This window comes from Oryctolagus cuniculus, chromosome 3 (assembly GCF_051225735.1).
Source record: "Oryctolagus cuniculus isolate XC-2025 breed Fujian yellow rabbit chromosome 3, ASM5122573v1, whole genome shotgun sequence".
NCBI lineage: Eukaryota > Metazoa > Chordata > Mammalia > Lagomorpha > Leporidae > Oryctolagus > Oryctolagus cuniculus.
Genome location: NC_142869.1, coordinates 138,183,801 through 138,208,184, shown reverse-complemented (window position 1 = coordinate 138,208,184; position 24,384 = coordinate 138,183,801). Strand labels below are relative to the sequence as shown.

At 50.3% G+C, this 24,384-nt stretch overlaps 1 protein-coding gene across 4 annotated transcripts in view; it reads left to right on the top strand.

Annotated features, from left to right (window-relative positions):
- Nucleotides 1-24,384, top strand: part of CDHR3 (cadherin related family member 3) — a 156,147-nt gene that overhangs the window by 18,430 nt on the left and 113,333 nt on the right. The window lies entirely within an intron of this gene.

The window sequence follows — 24,384 nt, the reverse complement described above, 5'->3', positions numbered from 1 at the left end:
CAAACTGACCCCAAAATGGGAAGCCATCACTGCAGGCAGTGGCTTTACCTGCTGCGCCACAGCACCAGCTCCATAAAATTTTTTTTTTGACAGGCGAGTGGACAGTGAGAGAGAGAGAGAGAGAGAGGAAGGTCTTCCTTTGCCGTTGGTTCACCCTCCAGTGGCCGCTGCGCTGCGGCTGGTGCACCGCGCTGATCCGAAGGCAGGAGCCAGGTGCTTCTCCTGGTCTCCCATGGGGTGCAGGGCCCAAGGACTTGGGCCATCCTCCACTGCACTCCCTGGCCACAGCAGAGAGCTGGCCTGGAAGAGGGGCAACCGGGACAGAATCCGGCGCCCTGACCAGGACTAGAACCCGGTGTGCCAGCGCCGCAAGGCAGAGGATTAGCCTATTGAGCCGCGGTGCCGGCCAGCCCCATAAATCTTAAAAACAAAAATGGTGAGGCACTTTTTTCTTTTCATTAGGCAGAGAAAGAGAGAGAGACAGATAAACAGAGAGAGCACCCATCCACTGGTTCAGTCCCCGAATGCTGGCTGTGGCCAGGGCTGGAACCAGAGACTCAATCCAGTGACTGGCAGAGGCCAGCACCACTCCCAGGGTGCGTATTAGCACAAAGCTGGAATCAGGAGCTGGAAGTGGGCACTGAACCCAGCTACTCTGTCTGGGAGGCAGCATTTTAACCTGCAGGCTAAGCCCTTGTAACTTTTTAAAATGTAGAGTACAATTTCAGGGAGGAGGTCTTTGGGTTTGTTTCTGGAGTACTGAGTGGGTACTTTAAGTATTTGAGGTCTCATAAAAACCATTCATTCATTTATTCATCCAGTTAATAAATGTTTAACAAGCACCAGCTATGTGTCTGGCACTGGCAGGACTACGGGGACGTGACGATAGGAGGGAGACATCTGATGACCTCAGAGATCACACATTTTAAGGAGAAGATAGACGTGGCAGGTGTTCTGTGATTGTCTTTGATGCATTTTTTTCAGATTATAAATTTTTAATAGTAATAAAATGGCAAAAATCAAATATTACAGAAATATATAATGTAGGGGGGAAATGCCCCATCAATTCATCTCCAGAGAAAGCCACAATCAACAGATTTCTGCATATTTCCCAGCTTTGCAAAATATAAATGTGATTTGTTTTGTGTTAAAGATTTATTTATTTGATACAGAGAGAGAGACAGAGATCTCCACCTATGAGTTTACTCCCCAAATGGCTGCAACAGCCAGTGGTTGGCCAGGCCATAGCCAGGAGCCAGGAGCTTCCTCCAGGTCTCCTAGGTGGGTGACAGGGGCCCAAACACTTGGGCCATCCTCTGCTGCTTTTTCAGGTGCACTAGCAGGGAGCTGGATTGAGCAGCTGTGACAAGAATCGGCGCCCCTATGGGATGCTGGCATCACAGGTGGTGACTTTACCTGCTACAGCACAACACCGGCACCTATTTATTTTTTAATTATTTATTTGAAAGAGATGGAGATAGGGAGAGAGAGAGAAAAAAAGATTCTATCTGCTGGTTCACCTCCCCAGTTGGCTTCAACAGCCAGGGCTGGGCCAGACTGAAGCCAGGAGCCAGGAACTCCATCAGGCCTCCCCTGTGGGCGACAGGGGCTCAGTTACTTTGGCCACCTCTGCTGCTTTCCCAGACATATTAGCGGGGAGCTGGATCAGAAACAGAAGAGCTGAGACTCCAGCTGGCACCAACACGGGATGCAGGCAGCCCAGGTGGTGCCCACAACGTCCACCTGTCATGTCAGACTGAAAAATGGAATCGTACTCTTCTGACTCTGTTTTTGGCTTAATATATCTGGAACATCCCCCTATGTAAATACAAGAAAACCTACCTGTTTTTTTTTAATGACTGAATAATATTCCTTGTTGTGAATGTTCCAGAGTTCAGTGTCTTATAGACAGAAATGTATACTGTTTCTGTGTTTTACTTTTTAAAAAAAAAAAAAACAATGACCCAGACATCAGGGTCTTTTTTAATTAATTAATTAATTTGACAGGTAGAATTATAGACAGTGTGAGAGAGACAGAGAGAAAGGTCTTCCTTCCATTGGTTCACTCCCCAAATGCCCGCTACAGCCGGTGCTGTGCCGATCCGAAGCCAGGAGCCAGGTGCTTCTCCTGGTCTCCCATGCGAGTGCAGGGCCCAAGCACTTGGGCCATCCTCCACTGCACTCCTGGGGCCACAGCAGAGAGCTGGACTGGAAGAGGGGCAACCGGGACAGAATCCGGCACCCATATGGGATGCTGGCGCCGCAGGCAGAAGATTAACCAAGTGAGCCACGGCGCCAGCCCTCTGTGTTTTACTATTATAAACAAGATCGCAAGGGAAATTGTTTTGCATCTCTTTTTACATAGCCTGTCAGCCTGTATCTAAAGGACAGATTCATATACATGGAAATACTGTGCCAAAGGATGAGTTACTTAAATAGACACTCCTGCCTTTCTTACCTCTCCAATTGTTTCTTTTTTTTAAAGATTTATTTGTTTATTTGAAAGGCAGAATTAAAGAGAGGCAGAGGCAGAGAGACAGAGAGAGAGAGGTCTTCCATCTGCTGGTTTACTCCCCAGATGGCTACAATGGCCAGAGCTGCACTGCTCTAAAGCCAGGAGCCAGGAGCTTCTTCCAGGTCTCCCACACAGGTGCAGGGGCCCAAGGACTTGGGCCATCATCCACTGCTTTCCCAGGCCATAGCAGAGAGCTGGATCGGAAGTGGAGCAGTCGAGTCTCAAACAGGGGCCCATATGGGATGCTGGCACTGCAAGCGGCGGCTTTAGCCAGGGCCTGGCCCCTCCAATTGTTCTTGAATGAGAGCACAGAGTATGTTGTCATGCAGCTTCAGCACCACCAGCTGTTACTAATAATTTAATCTATGCTTGTCTAATAGGCAGAAGACCTCATTATTTGAATGAGCCATTTTGTACTACAATGGAGATAACTTTATCTGGGATGTCTAGGGGTCTTTTCATATGTCCCCACCAGAGAGATCAAGAATTGCTGAGCCCTGAAATTGGTGGAAGATGGCCAGGGCGTTCCAGGAGGTGCAGACAGCCAGTGCAAAGGCCCTGTTGTGAGAGCCAGTCTGGGGATATAAATAGGAACAAACTCCCCAGGGGCAGAGAATGGAGAATGTTAGGAAAATGGCACAGTTTTATCTATGGCGCGATCTATACCCTGACACCATCCTAGCCTCTAGTCCCCACCACCATTGCTGGAAGCCAGGTGGCCACATGGCCCAACCACCGGTGTCAAGCTCCACCCCCATCCTAAGGGGATTCGCTGCTGCTCCTGCTTCCTTGCCCGCCCCACGGCAACGTTTTAAAAGGACCTGTTCCTGCACACGTGGCTCTCTCTTCTCTCCTGCTCTCTGCTCTCTCTCGGCTTCTCTCTCTCCTCTCGTCTCTTGCTCCCTCCTCTCTCCTCGCTCTCTCTTTTCTGCTCTCCTCTGCTCTCCTGATCTCCCTCTCTCGCCTGCTCTCTCCTCTCTCTCGTCTCTTCTCTCTCGCCCCCCTCTCTCCTCTCCCTCTTCTCTCCTGCTCGCTCTCTTCTTCTCTCGTCTCTCTGCTCTCCTTCTCTCTGTTACACTCTCCTTCTACTTCTTTTTCCTTCCTCGCCCCTTCCCTCCAGCCTGCTGGGTTTTCCCCAATAAACCCTTTCCCTTACTCCGGTGTCTGGGGTGTTTTGTGGCAGCCTTACATTGGTGCCGAAACCTGGGACCTTACAGAGAGCAAGGAGGGGAGTGAAGAGGGATGGAGACAGGAGTGAAACCTCACAGGGTAAGTGGTCCATCTTAAGGATTATAGTCTTAGGGCTCGTGCTGTGGCATAATGAGTAAAGCCATTGCCTGCAGCGCCAGCATCCCATATGGATACCAGTTCGAGTCCCGGCTGCTCCTCTTCCAATCCAGCTGCCTGCTAATGGCCTGAGAAAGCAGTAGAAGATGGCCCAGGTCCTTGGGCCCCTGTGCCTATGTAGGAGACCCAGAAGAGGCTCCTGGCTTCTGACTTTGGATTGGCGCAGCTCTGGCTGTTATGGCTATCTGGGGAGTGAACCAGTAGATGGAAGACCTCTCTCTCTCTGTCTCTATCTCTGTCTCTCTCTCTCTCTTTCTCTCTCTCTCTGTAACCCTGCCTTTCAAATTAAAAAAAAGCTTTTTTTTTTTTTAATTTAAAAAAGATTATAGTCTTTATTCCAGGAGAGGGGAGGAACCAGTGGAGAATTGCAGCCAGTTGGGCATGGTCGGATCAATATTTGGAACGGACCTCTCTGGCTGCTGTGTGGAGAATGGGCAGGAAAGAGGAGAGACTGGACATGCAGAGGGCACACAGTAGCTGCATCCAGGGCCCAGGTGAGAGATGGTGGTGGTCTGGCCTGGCATGGATGGAGGCCAGCAAGGAGAAAAGTGGCTAGAAATAGGAGTCACTTAGCTTGCAGAATCCATTGGCCTGGTGCTTGTGTGGGCTCGGGCAGGGAGTGAAGAGCAGGTGTCCCTGGGCTGACGAGATGGCCGAGGAGCAGCAGGTGAGGGTTTGCCTGGGAGGTGAGGCTCCAGCACAGACACCTGCTTCCGACCCGGCCCCTGTGCTGGCATCTCTCAGCAAACCAACCGCCATGCCGGCCACCTTGCCCGCAGCCGAACGGTGCAACTAGGGGAGTGCCTGAGCCAGAACCAGACTGCGGTCTGGTCTGAAAGGCTGCCCAGGAAGAGGCCCCTGGCAGACGGAGCTGGAGTCCAAAGGAGTCCCCAGGCGACAACATTTGGAACCGAGAGTTGGAAGGAAGCACGGGAGCAGGCGGGAAAGGGCAGTGGAGACTAAACCAAAGGCAGGAGGGGGGAAGGAAGGAGCCGAGAATCCGGCGCAGGACCAGGGCCGAGGAGGGCAGAGCAGCCTCTGTCCTGCCTGTGGCTGCGCAGGTAGGAGCCAGGCCTTCCGAGTTTAATTTGCCAGCTCGGATCATGCCTGGTCGGGTGACCCTGAACAAGTCACTGGACTCCAAGACTGTTTTGTTCAGATATCATAATATTTATAATAGCTGTTTCTCTGGGTTGTTTTGAGAATTAAAGGGATTGTGCGAAAAAGGAAGATACTTGCAATACAAAACCAGTATCTAGAATTTAAAAAGAAAAAGAAAAGGCCTACAAGTCAATAAGAAAAACGGTGGCCCATCCGGCAGAAAAAGAGGCAAAAACCTTGGGGAAACACTTACAAAAGGATGTTAACGTGTATAAAATATATAGGGGCCGGCGCTGTGGCATAGCAGGTAAAGCCGCCACCTGCAGTGCCGGCATCCCATATGGGTGCCGGTTCAAGTCCTGGCTGCTCCACTTCCGATCCAGCTCTCTGCTATGGCCTGCAAAAGCAGTGGAAGATGACCCAAGTGTTTGGGCCCCTGCACGCGCTTGGGAAACCCAGAAGAAGCTCCTGGTTCCTGGCTTCAAATCAGCACAGCTCCGGCCTTTGCAGCCAATTGGGAAGTGAACCAGTGGATGGAAGACCTCTCTCTCTCTCTCTCTCTCTGCCTCTCCTTCTCTCTCTGTGTAACTCTGACTTTTGGATAAATAAATCTTAAAAAATAAAATATATAAAATAAATGAATAAAGGGAAATGCAGTGACATTGTGCAGGCACCAACCTGGATGAATCCTATAAAAACAATGTTGAAGTCAAAGAAGCACAGCAGACGTGCAGGAAGTCTGCTCCCATGGCTTTGAGGTTTAAAAACCAGGCATCGACGCTGCAGCTAAATACAACAGACACTCACCAGATTGGTGCAGCTGAAGACCTGGATCCTCCCATTTGTTAGTGAGCATGGGGAGCACCAGGAAATCTGTGTACCACTGGTGGGGAGGTAGATTAGCATAACCGTTTTTGGAAAACACACTGGCGTCATGCAATAAAACTAAAAACGTGCCCACTCCACAACCCAGCAGCTCTGTTCTTGGGTATGCGCCTCTAAGAGGAACTGCTTGTGTACTCCAGAATATGTATATACGTCTGCGAATTGAATGCTTGTGATGACCTTATCCGGGAAGCAGCACCAACACCCATCAGTGCAGAAGGCATGGATGGATTGTGGTGCACTCACACCCTGGAGCACTGCACACACTGAGAAGGAAGGAACCACGCCGGGGAGCAGCATGAATGGATCTCACACAGCCTTGACTCCAAGACCTAATACATCGCATGAGACTGTACTTTAGAATCCAAACAGAAGCAGAACTCGGGGAGGGTGTTTGGTCTAGTGGCTGGGGCGCTGTGTCCCACATCAGAGCTCCACATCCAACATTGGCTCCTAACTCCAGCTTCTTGCTAACACAGACCCTGGGAGCCAGCACTGATGGCTTAAGTAACTGAGTACCTGCCACCCGTGTGGGAGACTTGTGGAGAGTTCCTAGCTCCTGGCTTCTGGCATTTGGGGGGTGAATCAGGGGATGGGAGGCCTTTTTCTCTCCGCCCACCTGTCAAATACATTTTCAAGGCAAAACTAAGCGATAAAGGAGGTGATATAGTTTATATGGTACGGTGCATTGCTGTTGAGGAAATACAAAGTAGAGAAACAAGGATCACCAAATTCGGAGGAGGGCTTGCCTCTGGGGTGGCGAGGGCTCTGGGGTGTGTAGGAACTGCTCGGAGCAGGGGTCCTGCACCCCCCGCCCCCAGGCACCGTTCTCTTTCCTGCCCGCGAAGGTGGTTGCACAAGTGTTTGCTTTGTGATTGTTCATTATGCCGCGCATTTGTTTTGAACACTTAGATCTAAGAGTATTTTATTCCACAATTTAAACAGGTTTGAAAAAATGAGAGCTAACGCTTGTAAAATGCTTGGCGTGGTGCCTGGCCCATTTTAAGAGCTCAACAGATGGCGATTTTATTGACTGTTATAACCCGGTTGTTAGAGCCATGTTGTCTCCTAAGCAACCCTCCGGCTCCTGGACTCAGCCCTTGTCTCCACGAGGCCTGGCTCTGAGGAGGAGAGTGTGGACTCGTCTGTTTCCCAGGGTGGCCTGGAGCAAAGCTCTCACTTAAGGCAGTACTGCTCTGCTGATATGGTGTGTGTGTGTGTGTGTGTGTGTGCGCCGGACAGCCTTAAATGCTTCCCCGGTGTGCTGGTGAAATGTGGCCACGTGTAGAACTTTTCCTCTGTTGTTATGTCATTCTGGAAAGCTGGACGGCTAAAAGCGGAGCACCACGTGATCCTGGATAAGAGCCAGAACCCAGCCTGCTGCAGGTCACAGAGGTCAGGGGTCAGAGGTGGAGGTGGATGGCAAGCTGGTGCCAAAGAAAAGGAACCTCTGCATTTGAAAGACAGGGTGTGCGGCAGGGAGGTGAGGGGGAGGGGAGAGTACAGACACACCCAATCTGGAGTGATACCATAGAGCCCCTGATGAATCCCAGAGGAACTGTGTTTTCTGTTTAAGCCCTTCAGGTACAGACCCCCAACTTCTCATCGTCCACAGACAGGTCCATAATCTCTGACTCAAGGAAATCTGAGGATGTCGCCATTTCTTGCAAGCCTGGCAAAGCAATCGCCACTCCATAGTTATTGGAAGGGTGTCATGTGCAATAGCTAATTATAACCCCGGCTAATAATGAGCGCGTGCTCATCAGAAGCCAGGCTGTGTGCGGTGGTCTCATCGCCTCCACCCTAGGAGGAGCTGCTCTTGTCTCCCTTTCAGCAACTACAGCCGAGGCACAGAGGAGTTAAACCACTTGCAGATGGTCACACAGCTCACACAGCTGGTTAGGCTAGAGCCAGGAAGAGGGATCGCTCTTCTTCCAGGGTTCTAGAGCAGGGGTGGGAACCTTTCTTCTGCTAAGGACCATTTGGATATTTATGACATCATTCATGAACCATACCAAGTTATCAACTGAAAATCAGCACGCTGTATAGACTGACTGAATTTCCAAGGCTGCGTTGCCTTGGCAGAGCCAGACCAGACGATTTCATGGCCTTACCCTGCGATTTCATGGCCTTACCCTGCCTGCGGCTGGATGTTCTCTGCCCCTGTTCCACAGGGAGGGTGTGGCCAACGGTTTGGGAGGCAGACAGAGGCAGTTTTGCTAACAGTAAGCAAAAATGTCCTGACAAGCGGTAGTCCTCCGTTTTCCATTGCTACAGCAAAATACCTGCAGCGAGGAGGTAGAAAAAGAGGAGTTTTATTTAGCTCTATTTTGGAGGCCTGAAGTCCAGGCAGCGTGGCCCCCTGGCTTTGGAAAGGGGAGAGATCACGCAGCAAGGCAGGAAGCCAGAGAAGCTGGGAGGGGCCGGGCTCTCTCCTCTAACAATGCTCCAGTGAGAACTAACCAGGCGCCCGGGAGAACTACAGCAGTTCTTCCCAAGGGCAGGGTCCCCTGTGACCCAATTATCTTGCACGAGGCTTCCCCTCTTAAAGGTCCCACCACCTCTCACCTCCCTGCACTGACCATCAAGCCTGTGACATGGGAACACACTCAAGCCATATCCAGACCACGGCACAGACCCATTCCCGCAGTGCAATGAGGCATTTTGGAAACGAGCAAACTCTCTCTCTCTCTCTCTCTCTCTCTCAACAGCCTGGCTATATATCAAATATGCCTTAGAAGAAATTCCTGCTTAGGGTGGCAGGCTGGACCAGATGCCTTTGAAGGGCTTTCCCAAGAACCCAAGATTGGAAGGGTAGGGCTTGGTAGAGCTTTAGTGAAGGGGCTGGACCGTGTACTTATTTCATGCTGTCTGAGTACACTTTTCACGTCGATGGTCCCCAGAACTCTTGAGGCGCAGTGGGGTTGTTTTCCTTCTGTCTTTCAGCAGACAGTAGTGCACGGAGGCTTTCTGACCAGTGAAACACCTTCCTAAGCGTTAGAAGAGAAGACATTTGCACAAGCCACTCTCCCCCACGTCTGTCTTTCATTTGAGGCCAGATTCACTGATCTTTTCCCATGGACTCTCCTGCCACACCTCTCCCAAGAGCAGCAAGTCTGTTGTGACCCCTACCAGCGAGCTCAGAATTCACAATAAGCTTTGATGGCTGTGGGGCTGAAATGATACGTTGGGCTTTGTTTCCAGGGTGACAGAACCTTCCTTGGCCTATTTCCATGCCTGTGACCAGTAGAGATGCACTAGTTTCAGTGTTCCAGAGCCTCTGCCACCACCCTCCAGGATAATGGAGCCGCTAAGTGGCTTGGCATTGCCTTTGATCGAGACTTTGCTGTTACCTGGCAAAATGGATTTGGTTGTGGTTGATTATCTCACCTGGCGCTGGAACACAGACCCTGGTGTTTCCCCCTGGGCAGGATATCAGAGCTGAGTTGCATACAGTTGCTTTGCAGGTCTTTGACTAATAACTGACTCAACCGAATGTGTAGAAGCTTAGGAGTTGCCATATGTACCACCTAATTTATCACTGCACATACCGTTAAGTAGTTCATTAAGTATGCTAATTAAATTGGGTTTATTGAACATACAGTGTATGCTTCTAAAATAGGTTTGATTTTTTTAGAGGAATTTTAGCCTCACAAAAAGAAATTGAGAAGGAAGTACAGAGTTTCCATCTACCCCCTACCCCAACACGTGCCCAGCCTGCCCGTTATCCACATCCCCAACCCGTGGAGTGCATCTGCTATAACTAATGAACCTTCACGGACACATGATCTCCTCCCAGAGTCCATTGCTTATGTCAGGGTCCGCTCTTGGCGGTGTCCATCCTACGGGTTTGGACACACGTGATGACAAGTGGCTACTGTGACAGTGTCATACAGAATAGTGTCATTGACCTAAAAATCCTCCGTGTTCCACCTGCCCGTTCCTCCTACCCCGCAGCCCCTGCCAACCATATATATATTTTTTTTTTGACAGGCAGAGTGGACAGTGAGAGAGAGAGACAGAGAGAAAGGTCTTCCTTTGCCGTTGGTTCACCCTCCAATGGCCGCCGCGGCTGGCGCGCTGCGGCCGGCGCACCGCGCTGATCCGATGGCAGGAGCCAGGAGCCAGGTGCTTTTCCTGGTCTCCCATGGGGTGCAGGGCCCAAGCACCTGGGCCATCCTCCACTGCACTCCCTGGCCACAGCAGACAGCTGGCCTGGAAGAGGGGCAACCAGGATAGAATCCGGCGCCTCGACCGGGACTAGAACCCGGTGTGCCGGCGCCGCTAGGCGGAGGATTAGCCTAGTGAGCCGTGGCGCCGGCCAACCATATTGTTTTTAAAAACATTCTCCATGGCCTTGCCTTTTCCAGAAAGTCATTTAGTTGGATTGTACAGTATGTAACCTTTTCTTAAAAATATGTATGTATTTATTTGAAAGGCAGAGTTACAGAGAGAGGGAGATGGGGAGGGGTGAGAGAGAGAGAATCTTCCATCAACTGGTTCACTCCCCAGATGGCCATAACAGCCAGATCTGGGCCAGACAGAAGCCAGGAGCCTGGAACTCGGGTCTCCCACGTGGGTGCAGGGGCCCAAGCACTTGGACCACATTCTACTGCTTTCCCAGGCACATTAACAGGGAGCTGGATTGGAAATGGAGCAACCAGGACTCTAACTGGTGCCCACCCGGGACGCCAGTGTTGCAGGCTTCAGAACAACTCTTTCATTCACTCGGTTTATGCATGTAAGTTTCCTCCAAGTCTTTGTGTGGCTTGACAGCTCATTTCTTTGAAGTGCTGAATAGGATTCCATTGTCTGCCTGTACCATAAGTCTTCCATTTCCCTAGGGAAGGGCAGCTTCCTGCTTTCAAGTTTTGCCGATTCTGAGTAAAGCTGCTAAAAACATCCACGTGCAGGTTTTTGTGTAGATGCAAGCTTTAACTCTCTTGGACCAATGCAGGGGAGCCTGATGGCCAGATCACATGGGAAGAATATATTTAGTTATGTGAGATGTGGTCTTGCAAAATGGCTGTGTCATTTTACATTCCCACCAGCAAGGAATGAGGGTTCCCGTTGCCTCACAGCCTAGTCAGCATTTGGTGTTGTCAGTGTTTGGGATTTTTGTCATTCTAATGAGTGTGTAGTGATATTTCACCATTGTCTTAACTTGCAATTCGCTAATGATGCATGATGTTGAGGGTCTTTTCATTTGTTGCTTTTTTGCCATCTAAATATCTTCTTTATTTTTAATTTCTAGTTTATTCATTTAAGAGGCAGAGAGAGAGACAGACACACAGACAGAAAATTCCTAGGTGTTGCTTTATTCCCCAAATACTTGCAAGCCAAGCTGGGAACTCAATCTAGGTCTCCCACGTAGGTGGCAGGAACTCAATTAATGGAGGTATCATTGCTTCCTCCCAGGGCAGGTCTGCATTAACAGGAAGCTGGAGGCAGGAGCCAGAGCTGGGGACCAGAGTTGGGCACCTTAACCACTAGGCCAAATGCCCACCCCATATATCCTCTTTGATGAGGTGTCTGTTCAGATTGCTAGCCTATTTTTAAATTGGATTGTTCATATTATTTTATTTGAGACAGAGAGGGGTCAAACACACACACACACACACACACACACACTCTCATCTACTGGTTCACTTTCCAAATGTTCACTATGGTTGAGGTTGGGCCAGGGCCAGAGTCGGGAGCCAGGAGCCAGGAACTCCACTCAGGTCTCCCACATGGGTGGCAGGGACCCAACTACTTGAGCCATCACCTGCTGCCTCCCAGGGTATGCATCAGCAGGAAGCTGGGATCGGGAGTGGGAACAAGCTGGGAATCGACCGCGAGCACTCCAGAGTGGGACACCAGCATCTTAACAACTGGGAGACCAAACTCCCAGACACACCTTTCACAGATATCGTCTCCCAGTCTGTGGCTTGTCTTTCCATTTCCCTGAATTCACATGGTACCATTAAATATTGTATGGGTGTATAAAATATATTGAAGACCCAATCTCTCTCTGTCTTTTAAATTACCTTTAATCTTATTGGAAAGTAACTATTTCCTGGTGCAGAGAAATCTTTACTGCTCATTTTATTAGCTACGAGTGAGGCTTGCAAATGGAGTGTGGAAGGAGTGGAGACTGGCAGGATTGGTATGCTAGAGAAATTTGCCTGGATATTAGAAATTGAAGCCACCATGTTTGGTGAGGCTTTGACTTATCTGGGAAGAGAAAATGTCGCTAGTATTCTAAGAAGTGTTGATGACCGATATTTATATATTCCTTTCTGATTCCCTTTCGGAGGCATTATTATCTCATTTGATGAGGGCAAAGTAGTGATGACTTCCTCCCCCCCCCCAAAAAAAATTGGACTATAGTAATTTCGCCAAGAGAAGAGAGTTTTGTTTATCTGGATCCGTTTTGCACTGTGAAATCTCCAACGGTATTGAATAGAAGCGGATCCTTTCTAAACAGCCTGGAGTCGCAGGAACGACACCTCACACGGAGAGCCAGCATTTGCTTATACTGAATTACGCGTCAGCAAGACACGTGAGACTCCAGTCACATTAAACAAACTCGCGGTGTCTCTCTTCGCAGGTGAAAAGCAGGGCCCAAAACCCCACGTGACTTGCTTGTCAGATCTCTTCCATTTCGACGCACGCACGGCATCCACACTAATCAGCGCTCGGCAGGAGTCACCCTGGAGTACAACATCCAATGTTAAATGAAAGGCGAACTTGAACACTGGGTCTGAGGACACGCACGTAGCCAGGGAGCACACTGAACAGGATCCCCTATGTGGATCGCGTGCTCTGGATACTGTGTCTGACCTCACAGAAGAAGAAAAGTCAGGGTGCCCAAAGGTGCCTTTAAGCCTCAGGGACAGCCCGCAAGGGGCAAGGAGACCAAGGGACAGTTGTGTCTGCCCAGGAAGACAGCTGGTCCCCCAGCTGCAGGTCCTTCTTGGTGAGACTGATAGAAATATTCCAAGCTGCAAGATTCAAACAGAGCTTAGCAAGCAGGAGTCACAGAACCTTGGGACTAGGATGCACCTGTGGCCCGGGCTCTGGCAGCGTGAAGATCGTGGGGTGTGGGCCCTCCTGCAGGGTTCAAGTCCACGCTCTGTCCTTATGCACAGGGCCTTGGACAATGGATTTAAACCTATCAGTCTCAGGTTTTGCTTTTGTACAATCGGAACAATAATTTCTGACATCCAGTCCTGTTGCATAGATGAGTGATCATTCACATCCAATCCTTGGCCCATAACAGGCACTCAAGAAGTGTTAAGTAACTTGAAAAATCGTTCAGACTTTATTCATGCATCTTGCGACTCCACCGCGGGCCAGCATGGTGGCGTGTTGGGGTTAACCACTGCCTGTGGCACTGCATCCCATACAGGCTCCACGTCAAGTCCCAGCTGCCTGGCTTCTGATCCAGCTCCCTGCTAATGCACCCGGGAACGTAGCAGAAAGTGGCCCAACTGCTTGGGGCCCCTGCATCCATATGCTAGACCCAGATGGGGTTCCGGCTCCTGGCTTCAGCCTGGCCCAGCCCCAGATGTTGGAGTGCTCTGTCTCTCTGTCTCTCTCCCTCTCTGTAACTGTCTTTCAAGTAGATAAATAAATCTTAAAAGCAAATGACTCCACTGTAAAGAAAGCCCAGATGCACCTTAAACATATTCCCATTTATATGGCTTTCTTTACAAATAAAACTCCACACAACTAGGATGCTCTCAGTTGCAAGGAAGAAAGCACTCAACCCAAACTAGCATTAAAACCAAGTGAAGGGCCAGCTCAGTGGTGTAGCCAGTTAAGCCGCCCCCTTTGACACCGGCATTCCCTAGGAGTGGTGGCTCGAGTCCTGATTTCTCCACTTCCAATCCAGCTCCCTACTAATGTGCCTGGGAAAGCAACAGATGATAGCCCAAGGGCTTAGGCTCCTGCCATCCATATGAGCTATCCAGACAAGTTTCCTGTTTGTGGCTTCAGCCTGGGTCAGACCTCACTCACTGTCGCAGCCATCTGGGGAAAGAACCAGTAGATGGAGGACCTCTCTCTCTCTCTCTCTCTCTCTGCCTTTCAAATAATCTCTCTCTCCCTCACTGTTCTCCAAGGTGCTCTGTTTTAAAATACATAGATAAATAAATGTTAAATAAAAGTGCATTTCTTTGTCCTTTGCCTGAAAATTCCCCTGAACAAGTCAGCTTCAGGACAAGTTTGACTCAGCAGCGCCATGCGGTATTACAAGACTTAGTTTGGTTTTGCGTCTGGTATATGCTTTGGCTTCAGCTTCATTCTAAGTCTGGCTTCCTCGGTTGTTGCAGGGTGGCTCAGCAGAAGTCTAGATCCGTAAATTAGAAGTAAGTTTATTCTGTGGGATGAAACATCCACTCATCTAGTGGCTATAACAACACAAAAGTTTCTTTTCTCTCCATATAAAGGAAAGCTAGCGTTAGGCAGTGCAGGGGCTGGTAAGGTGGTGCCACCATGTATGGGCCCAGATGTTTACCTTGATGCTCCATATCCTAGGACCTGGCTCCCCTCTCTCGAAGTCACCTCAAGGGCCAAAACAACTGCTAGAGTTCCAGCCATCACATCTGCACTCCATGCAGGAGAAGGGGCAGACCATACGCTTGGTGCCTCACTTTTAAGGAGATTCGTGGGGAGCACCGCACAACCTTGCTGCCTTTGTCTCACTGACTGGTATTTATTCACAGGGGGTAGCTGGAGGGGAGGCTGGGGAATAGAATGTTTTGCAGGACTGAATGTGCCCAGCTGGAAATGGAATGGAGATTCTAAGGCACCCAGGCTTTGTTGCCGCTCAGAGCCACAGCTTCTGTATGCAGGCCCAGTAGGCAGTCTTGGGGAAACTCCCACAGAAGGGGAAAAAAGTGTTTCTAAGAGGGAGAGAGAGAAAAGGGAGAGAACACGTCTCACATCTCATTGGTTCAAAATGGGCCTCGTATACATCCCTGAGCCAATCACTGGAGGGGGTGGGGCATTGGCGATGCAGAGTGCTGCATGGCTAAGCCGGTGAGCGCCCTCTCCTGGATGGTGGGTGGAATTGGTTCCTCAGCCCCGCAGGACATTCAAGGATCCCGTAGCACAAGGGAAGCAGGCAGTGTTCCCCTGCCCACCCCTAGTCCTCTTGACTTTTAATAAAACTCATGAAAGATGTCTTACATGAGTCCTCTTGTCTGATTTGCCAAGCAGCTTTCAGTGCCCGAGGAAGGACAATAAGAGTAAACGATACAGGAGCTGCACAGGGGGAGGAGGAGGTGGAGGGGGAGGGAGGGAGAAGGTGGGGGGAGCAGGCCCTGTCTGGGAGCCCAGCACCAGCCTGCCTAACCCACACCCACCACCTGTGCCCAGGCTGCAGTACTTGGAAAAGGAAGAAGAAGGCTTTCTATCTGTGCCTGTGAAGTTATGTAAGAAACACACCCCCGGTCTTTGGGCCTTGGAGGGAATTTGTCTACAGTGCGGCTCAGAATTGAGCTGGGGAGTGGATTTAGGTTGCTTAGTCAAAAACTGCTCTTCTCTTTGTCCGGGGGGTCCTTCCTCTTCCTCCTGGCCGCCCTCCAGGAGGGGCCCGGGGGAGGACTTGCACTCAGCTCCCAGGCACAGAGCTCCTCCTGGGATTCCTGCCCTGTACGGTCCCCAGCGAGCTGCCTGCATTAGCATCTTCATAACTGGGAAGGAGATCCTTGCTAACATCATCACCAGCCACTGCGGGCAGCGTGCGTGCACGCTAACAGCAGTAGCCAGAGCTAACACATCACATGGGCTTACTGCACGCCGGGCGCGGTTTCACTGATCCTGGCTTGTCTGTGTTGGCGACTCTGTTTTATTCCCTTGTACTCTCTGAGGTAGCAGCTCTTTACAGATGCAAAACTGGGCTCAGCAAGGTTGTGCAGCTTTCTCAAGGGCATTCAGCAAGTGCCAGAACCTGGATTCAAACCAGGACGGGTCACCTCTGTGCGTTTAACTCTGACACTGTAGCATCAGGAGGTGTCAGGATGATTATCACGCACAGTTTACAGATAAGGAGACTGAGGTACGCAGAGAGGAAGTAGTCCTGGAGCCAAGCACAGGCAGGAACCCAGAGCCTGGGGCCTTGTCTGCTGTGTCACGCTGCCTCCTCCAGGGACACACAGGAGTCCCCTGCGCACCACGTGCGATCACATAACTGGTCTGGAGCACCTCGGGGTGGGGCAGGGTGCACAGCTCTGCTTGAGGTGCTCCCCAGGCCCCATCAATCCTGGTGTGGCCCTGGCGCCTGGTGGGGAGGGAGTGGGAGTGGGGGGGCAGGGTCTGGGCAGCCCTGTGAGAAAGGAATCCCCTCTCAGCCCCAGGAGCAGAAGCCACTTGTGCTGTCGCTGTTCCCTGGCTTCGCTCATTTCACCCCGGGGCCGTTGGTCAGGGTGTCCCAGGGACCTCCTGGAGGCCTTGGGGCATGGATACCACATCATAGCCACACCAGTTAAATGAGGGAACTGGCAAGGGGGGCGGTCATCTAGTTGTCCCATGCCTTGTTCAGCAAAGTGTTCATGGCCGTCTACAGAGACGCCTGGGAGAGGGCCTCAGTGGTATGATGGCGCGGCTGTAGCCCCAGCTTTCCTGCTCCCCTGCAGCCCCGTCGCAGCCCCTCCCAGCCTCTCCCTGCGCCTGGGCGTCTGTATCAAAATTGGGCACGACAGCTTCCGGGTAGACCTGGGGTGAACATGAGTGACTGTGCATGTAAGCCTGCACCACAGCGGTGCTCAATGGGCCATTTCAATGATTGTAAGGCAGACAAGGATTTAACAGAGGAAAATAAGACACAGGGCCCCAAAACAGAGCCAGGAAGGAAGCCCGCCCAAAAATGTCCATTGTGGAGCAGGCATTTAGCCCAGCTGCTGAGACACCCGCATCTCGTATTGGAGTACCTGGGTTCGAGGCCCCACTCTGACATTTGATTCCAGCCTCTTGCGAATGCAGAATTTGGGGAGTGAACCAGCGGCGGGAGGACCTCTCTCTCTCTCTGTCTCTCTCTCTCTGTCTCTCTCTCTCTCTGTCTGTAACTGCCTCTCAAATAAATAAATAAATAAATAAATCATTCAAGTGCCCGGCAATGGGATTAGTGAGGCCCCAAAGTCCTCCATGAGGCATGGCTGTACCATTTTAGTTTAAAAAAGCATGAAGACAGTGAAGTTCTTATTCTGGTTATTTTTTTAAATGAATATATGGCACTTTGAGTATATTTAGGGCATATCTATTTTATTGTGAAATTTTTCCTAATATATCAGACCCCCCTGACAAGAAACACTCCCAGTTTGAGGCCAGCATTGTGGCATAGTGGGTCAAGCCCCTGCCTGTACTGGGCACTGCTCTACTTCCCATTCAGCTTCTTACTAATGTGCCTGGGAAAGCTGCAGATGATGGCCCAAGTGTTTGGGCCCTAACAAACCATGTGGGAGATCTGGATGGAGTTCTAGGCTCCTGGCTTTGGCTTGGCCCAGCCCTGGCCTTCGCAGCCAGCTAGGAAGTAATCTCTGTGGATGGAAGATCTCTACCTCTGTCTCTCCCTCTGACTCTGTCACTCTTCCTTCTGAATAAGTAAAAATAAATGTTAAAAAAAAAAATCACTCCCAGCAGAATGTTCCAGAAAGGCCAGATATGATTGATGCAGTGCCGCTTCCGCATGGCTGTCAGTGCAACACGAGCAGGATGCCCGGGCACCCTGCTCTCCCCTGCTTCTCCCTTTTCCCTGCCGTGTCACCTCCGATTCCCTTACCCTTCTGCCCTGGGCAGCTCAGAGAGGCCTCATGAGGAGCTGGAGCAGCAGCAGTAAGCCAAAAGTCCTGTCTGTCCTCTCCATCGCTCCCCGTGTCCCTGAGGCCTGCCATCATTCGCTCGGGCTCTCTTTTCTCTGGGAGCCGCCATCTACCCAGTTAACCGCCTCTACCAAACTCCCAGTTCCAGTTGCTTTGCCACAACATGGAATCGAGTTCATTCCTCATTTTCTCCTTTATTTCAGTCCAGAGCCAGACCTGGCTTTTCTGCCCCATACAGCCCCAACATGGCTCACTTGGCGCGTCTTCCCTATATAATTCATGCTCTGATGTTTGAAAGTGGCCACTGTCATTGCCCTACACAGCACGTCCCCACCCCCTGCTACATCATAGATACTGGAGCTTACGGAACTGTCAGGAATTAAATTTTTATAATGATAACACAGTAATCTAACAAAAATGGCCCCAAAAGGCAAAGGCCAAAGAGTACGGTTAAGTAAGCAATGCTGGAAAGTAAGGTTGAGGAAGAGGAGGTGGCTGTGGGCTGGGATGGCCCAGTGGGCTTTCGGGAGAGAGGTGATGTTGAACTGCGCATGAGCAGTGCACGGGATGTGACGAATGGGGAGACAGCAGGAGGAGGTCGTAGGGAGGAGACACAGCTTGAGCAGGGGCATGAAGGTGGCCTGAACCATAACCCACAGCGCCGGAGGGCTGAGCAGGAGGCGTGCAGGCTGGCGGGGAAGAGCAGGGGTCCGACCAGGCCAGGCCAGGAGATGCGGAAACCGGATTGCGGTGCCCGGGACCAAGCGTCTTCTGGTAGCAATCCTGAAGGGAGCCTGTTGATCGTGGCTCCCTACGACCGAGACACTCGACAATGTCAGCTGCTCCCGTGTGGCTCTCTAATTAGGTCTGTCTTCCTGCAGCGACTGTTTGTTTATGACAGAGCGCGGTGATACGTGGAGGCTGTCACATCAGCCTTGTCTCTGCACCAGCCCAACTCGGTGTCCAGGCTATTTTTTTTTTTTTAAAGATTTACTTATTTATTTGAAAGTCACAGTTACACAGAAAGAGAAGGAGAGACAGAGAGAGAGAGAGAGAGAGAGAGAGAGAGAGAGAATATCTTCTGCTGGTTCACTTCCCAGCTGACTGCGAAGACCGGAGCTGTGCTGATCTGAAGCCAGGAGCCAGGAGCTTCTTCCGGGTCTCCCACGTGCGTGCAGGGGCCCAAGGACTTGGGCTGTCTTCTACTGCCATAGCAGAGAGCTACATCGGAGGTAGAGCAGCCAGGACTCAAACCGGCGCCCATATGGGATGCCAGCACCACAGGCAGAGGCTTTACCTGCTATGCCACAGCGCTGGCCCCATAGGCTATTTTTAAAAAATTGAATATATGGCACTTTATGGTGGTTCTGGAACTTTGGCCTGTAGGAGCCTCCTGGAGGGCTTGGTACCATCCAGGTGCTGGGCCCCACCTGTAAAGTTTCAGATTCATTAGGTCTGGGGCGGGGTCTGAGGACTTGCACTTCTATCAAGTCCCTGAGTGACGTGGATGCTGCTGGTTGGGAGACCACACTTGGTTAACCACAGGTCTACTCCAAGGTTCCACTGTTAACTTACACAATTTTTCCTCTCTCCTTCTGTAAAGGAACTTCAGACTTGAGAGAAGAACAAATAAAAGTCAAAAGACAGAAAAAGCCCAATGGTCCATCAACTGAATGAGTGGATAAACAAACTGTGGTATATCCATACAACAGAATATTATTCGGCCCTGAAAAGGAATGAAGTCTTAACATACCTCCAGCATGGCTGAACCTTGTAAACATTCTACTAAATGAAATAAGGTTGTCACAAAAAGCCACATATTGAATAACTTCATTTATATATGTCCAGAACAGGCAAATTTATACAGAAACCAAATTACTGGTTACCAGGAACTGAGGTTATAGGAGGAATGGGGAGTGAGACTGCCTCTTGGGTATCCCTTTAGGATGATAAAAAAAAAAAGTTTTGCAGCTAGACAGTGGTGATCATTGCACAACACTGAATGTGCTTGGTACCACTGATGTACACATTAAAATGATAAAACAGTGGCCTGTATTGTGGCACAGTGCATTAACCTGTTGCCTACAATGCTGCCATCCGACATGAGCACCAGTTTGAGTCTTGGCTGGTCCACTTCCCATCCACCTCCCTGCTAATGCACCTTGGAAAGCAGTAGAAGATGGCCCAAGTACTTGGGCCCCTGCCATCTATGTGGGAGACCCAGATGGAGTTCCCGGTTCCTGGCTTCAGCCTGGCCTAACCCCAGGTATTACAGCCATTTGGGAGGAGGGGTGAACCAGTGGATGGAAGATCTCTCTCTCCCCCCTCTCAAGCTCTTTCAAATAAATAAATCTTTAAAAAATTAGTGAAATGGGTCAATATTGTATTGTATGTATCTTTTTATTTTTTATTTTTATTTTTTGACAGGCAGAGTGGACAGTGAGAGAGAGACAGAGAGAAAGGTCTTCCTTTGCCGTTGGTTCACCCTCCAATGGCCGCCGTGGCCGGCGCGCTGCGGCAGGCGCACCGCGCTGATCCGATGGCAGGAGCCAGGTACTTCTCCTGGTCTCCCATGGGGTGCAAAGCCCAAGCACTTGGGCCATCCTCCACTTCACTCCCTGGCCACAGCAGAGAGCTGGCCTGCAAGAGGGGCAACCGGGACAGAATCCGGTGCCCCGACCAGGACTAGAACCCGGTGTGCCAGCGCCGCTAGGCGGAGGATTAGCCTAGTGAGCCACAGCGCCGGCCACATTGTATGTATCTTACCATAATAAAAATGAAGAGTGAATGCCGTGTTGTTCTCACTCGATGGTGGGGATGGCTGAAAGGTTTTACAGGAGAGGGTGGGAATGCAAAGGCTGTAAACCAGCGGCTCAGCCCTGATTGCACAATCCCCTGTAGAGGGGTGTGTGTGTGTGTGTGTGTGTGTGTACTTTCCTAGTCTCTTGTCACTTTTCCTTCTCCCCTAAACTTGAGCTGTATCTGACTTTCCATTTCTATTCTGTAGGAAATGTTCTCTCTCTCTTTTTTAATGATTTAAGTATTATTTACTTGGAAGGCAGAATTAGAGGCAGAGACAGAGAGAGAGAGAGAGAGAGAGAGAGAGAGAGAGGTCTTCCATCTGCTGGTTCACTCCCCAAATGGCTGCAATGGCCAGAACTGGGCTGATTCAGAGCCAGGAGCCAGGAGCTTCCTACAGGTCTCCCACTTGGGTGCAGGGGCCCAAGGACTTGGGCCATCTTCTGCTGTTTTCCCAGGCCATAGCAGAGAGCTGGACTGGAAGAGGAGTAACCTGGACTTGAACCGGCGCCCATATGGGATGCCGGCACTGCAGGTGGTGGCTTTACCTGCTACGCCACCACACCGGCCCCACCTGGAGAATTTTGACACCATACCCATGTCTTAGCTACACCCAAGACCAATTACATCAACTCTCTGGAGGTGAGACTCCCCCGCTGATTTCAACATACAGCCAATCAGATGGGTTGCTGGGCTCCCTGCACACTGAGCTGACCACCGCCACGGGACATGGAGACTTTTCATCTGCTCCCAAACTTGCTCAGGAACGGAGTGCAGCATCCAAAGAGGAGGTCTACGGATCACATTGGGCCAGGGTTTGAAAATCAGCTCAATGACCAAATGGCTGGATGAACTCGGGCAATTTACGTAGAAAACACGATTACACGGGTTGTTTTGTTTGTTCTTTGATGAGGCATATGTGAAACAGCTCCGCTTGCCAGGTACTACAGCGCCATTTGCTGTTCCGCCATCACCCACGTCTCTGCAGCTCCTCCCAGGTCGGAGGAGAGGCACAGTGTCTGATTGGTGTGAAAGTCCCAGCACGGTAGTATCAGGTACAGGAGGTTAGCTTGCTCCTTCTCCTGAAGGCAGTGTGGAAGATAACTTCATAGCCCAGGGCAGGAGGGCCAGGGGCGGGGCAGGAGTTCGCAGTAACCAGTGAGCTGCTCTCAAGTGTAGACTTTCTCCAGGGCGCCAGTATTGCGGTGCAGCAGGTAAGACCTGCACTTGTGACACCGGTGTCCCCTCTCAGAGATCCAGCTTGAGTCCCACCTGCTCCGCTTCTGAGCCAGCGCCCTGCTAGTGTGCCTAGGAAGGCAGTGGAGGGTGGCTTGAGTACTTGGGCCCCTGTCATCCATGTGAGACACCCAGATGGAGTTCTGGGCTCCCGACTTTGGCCTGAGCCAGGCCTTTTGTAGCCTTTTGGGCAGTGAATCAGTAGGTGGAAGATCTCTTTCTTTCGCTGTCTCTCCCTATCACTCAACCTTTCAAATAAATAACATAAATCTTAAAGACTTTCCCTGTGTACCAAGCTTTCTAATGATATAAATTTACTGTAAGCTAAAACAGATACAATCCACCCACGATTTGTAGTAACGATCACTTGGATTGTTCCGTGCTGCGGTTCAGTCCTTGTTTGTAGATCTTTACTCCCCTGCAGTCAATACAATTGTATATTCTGTGTTTTGTTTGTCATCCCGTTCTCTACCTTCTGCATTTGTCTTGTTCTTGTAGTTCATTATTGACATTTAAAATGGCTACATGGTATTTACCAAATAGCCTTACCATAACTTACTGTAATGTTCTCCTATGGTGAAGTGTTTTGATGGCCTCCAATTTTCAATATTAGAAATTGTACATAATGAGCCGGCGCCGCGGCTCACTAGGCTAATCCTCCGCCTAGTGGCGCTGGCACACCGGGTTCTAGTCCCGGTTGGGGCGCCGGATTCTGTCCCGGTTGCCCCTCTTCCAGGCCAGCCCTCTGCTGTGGCCAGGGAGTGCAGTGGAGGATGGCCCAGGTGCTTGGGCCCTGCACCCCATGGGAGACCAGGAAAAGCACCTGGCTCCTGGCTCCTGCCATCGGATCAGCGTGGTGCGCCGGCCGCAGCGCGCCAGCCGCGGCAGCCATTGGAGGGTGAACCAACGGCAAAAGGAAGACCTTTCTCTCTGTCTCTCTCTCTCACTGTCCACTCTGCCTGTCAAAAAAAAAAAAAAAAAAAAAAAAAGAAATTGTACATAATGAAAATATCTCTGCATATAACTTTTAATTACATTTGATGCATTTCCTTAAAATGAAAGTCCCCTAAGTTACTGGGTCAAGGAGTGAGAACTTTGTTAATGCTCCTGAACGCGCTCTCAGACTGCTATGGTGAAGGACTGGTGTACCAGTTCACACTGCTCCCAGCACGGTGTGGGCGGGTCATTTTCAACAACTTGCCAATACTGAATTCTGTCATTTGTAAAGTGGTTACAAGTGGTACGTAAGCTAATTTAATACAAGCTCGTGAGATTCTGTGTCTAACTTTCTGGCACGCATAACATCTTTCCCCATGCCTCCACTCATAGCAGCCCCACTATTTTGTAAACTGCTCAGGGGCATGCAATGGAAAATCAATAATTACTTTTTGAAGCAATGAATAATTCAGATAATCCCTCCTCCCGATAATGCTTCAGGTTTTTCTAATGGTGAATTTTTGTTATTTTTTTTATTTTCAAAATAAATCATACTTCCTCTTTCACTTATGTTGGCAGCTGCAGAGGGCTCTGTTTGTAGGGAAAAAAAAAAGTCTGAAAATCGTCACTTGGTGGGAAGTCAGCCTCCCCCACGCAACAGAAAGAAACCAGCTAAATCATTGCTCTTTTCTTCTAGCCTCTCTCTCTCCCTCTCTCTCTCTGCACTCCCATCTCATTTCCTGTCTACTTACAAAGAGCCAGCTCAACACGAACTAAGGAAAAGCTATTTGCAGAGTGCATGGGAGGAAAATCAACGCAAATAGCCTTCCCTTAGCTGTTGAGCTTAGCGTTCGCTCTTCCAGTGGGAAGAGGCTCGTGCGTGCCCAGGTGTTCGTACGTTGGTACCCATTGATCGGGACAGTTCCTGGCAGTGAGCAGCTCTGTGCATTCAGTAATGCTTTTAAATAGCTGTGTGTTTCATAAATTCCAATAGCGCCTACGCTAGTTTCAAACACAAGAGTGAAAATGTGTGTGAGACCAGTGAGTCTGGCTCTGCCCATGGACTGCACATTTGCATCCTCAGTGAGTGTGCTCTCTGAGAACAAGCCAATGTCTGATTATAACGAGGAGGGGCTCGACAAAGCAAGGGGGCTGGGGAGGTCCTTGCCTCCGAACCAGTGCTCGCTGGTATTTAGCGCCGTAACCTGCTCCCTTAATTTTTTAAAGATGGCAAACTTTATAAGTCTGCTTCCTGCCTGTTCACCTTTTTCTCATCAGTAACACCAACAAACCATAAATGGCATTTTTTAAATGTTTTGCTGCCTGAAATAACATCTTCTTCAACTTAAAAAGCAGTAAAAGCGGTCTCTCTCCTCTGTTGCCTTCGTGGGCAGAAATATCCTCACATCTCGTTTGTCTTCAGCTTTGTCTAGAACCAAGTTCGTCTGGAAATGCAATAGGCCATGTGTTTCCATCGGGGCTGAGGGGTGGTGGTTTGTGACCTTGATTTTCAAAGAGAACTGATGCTGGCAGTTTGCAGAGAGCTGACCTGTATGCGAGGGCTCCCTGTCAGAGGATAGCAGGGTCCCCCCTAGGTCAGTCTGTAAGCACTGGTCTTGGAGAAGCGAGCAGCCTCATTCAGGCCGTGATGGGACCACTGCATTCCCTGCCTCAGCACACAGCACTGTGCTCGCTGGAAATCTGGGTGTTCTGCTCCCGCAGTTTCCCCGGAGCAGTTACAAATGAATGAATGATTGG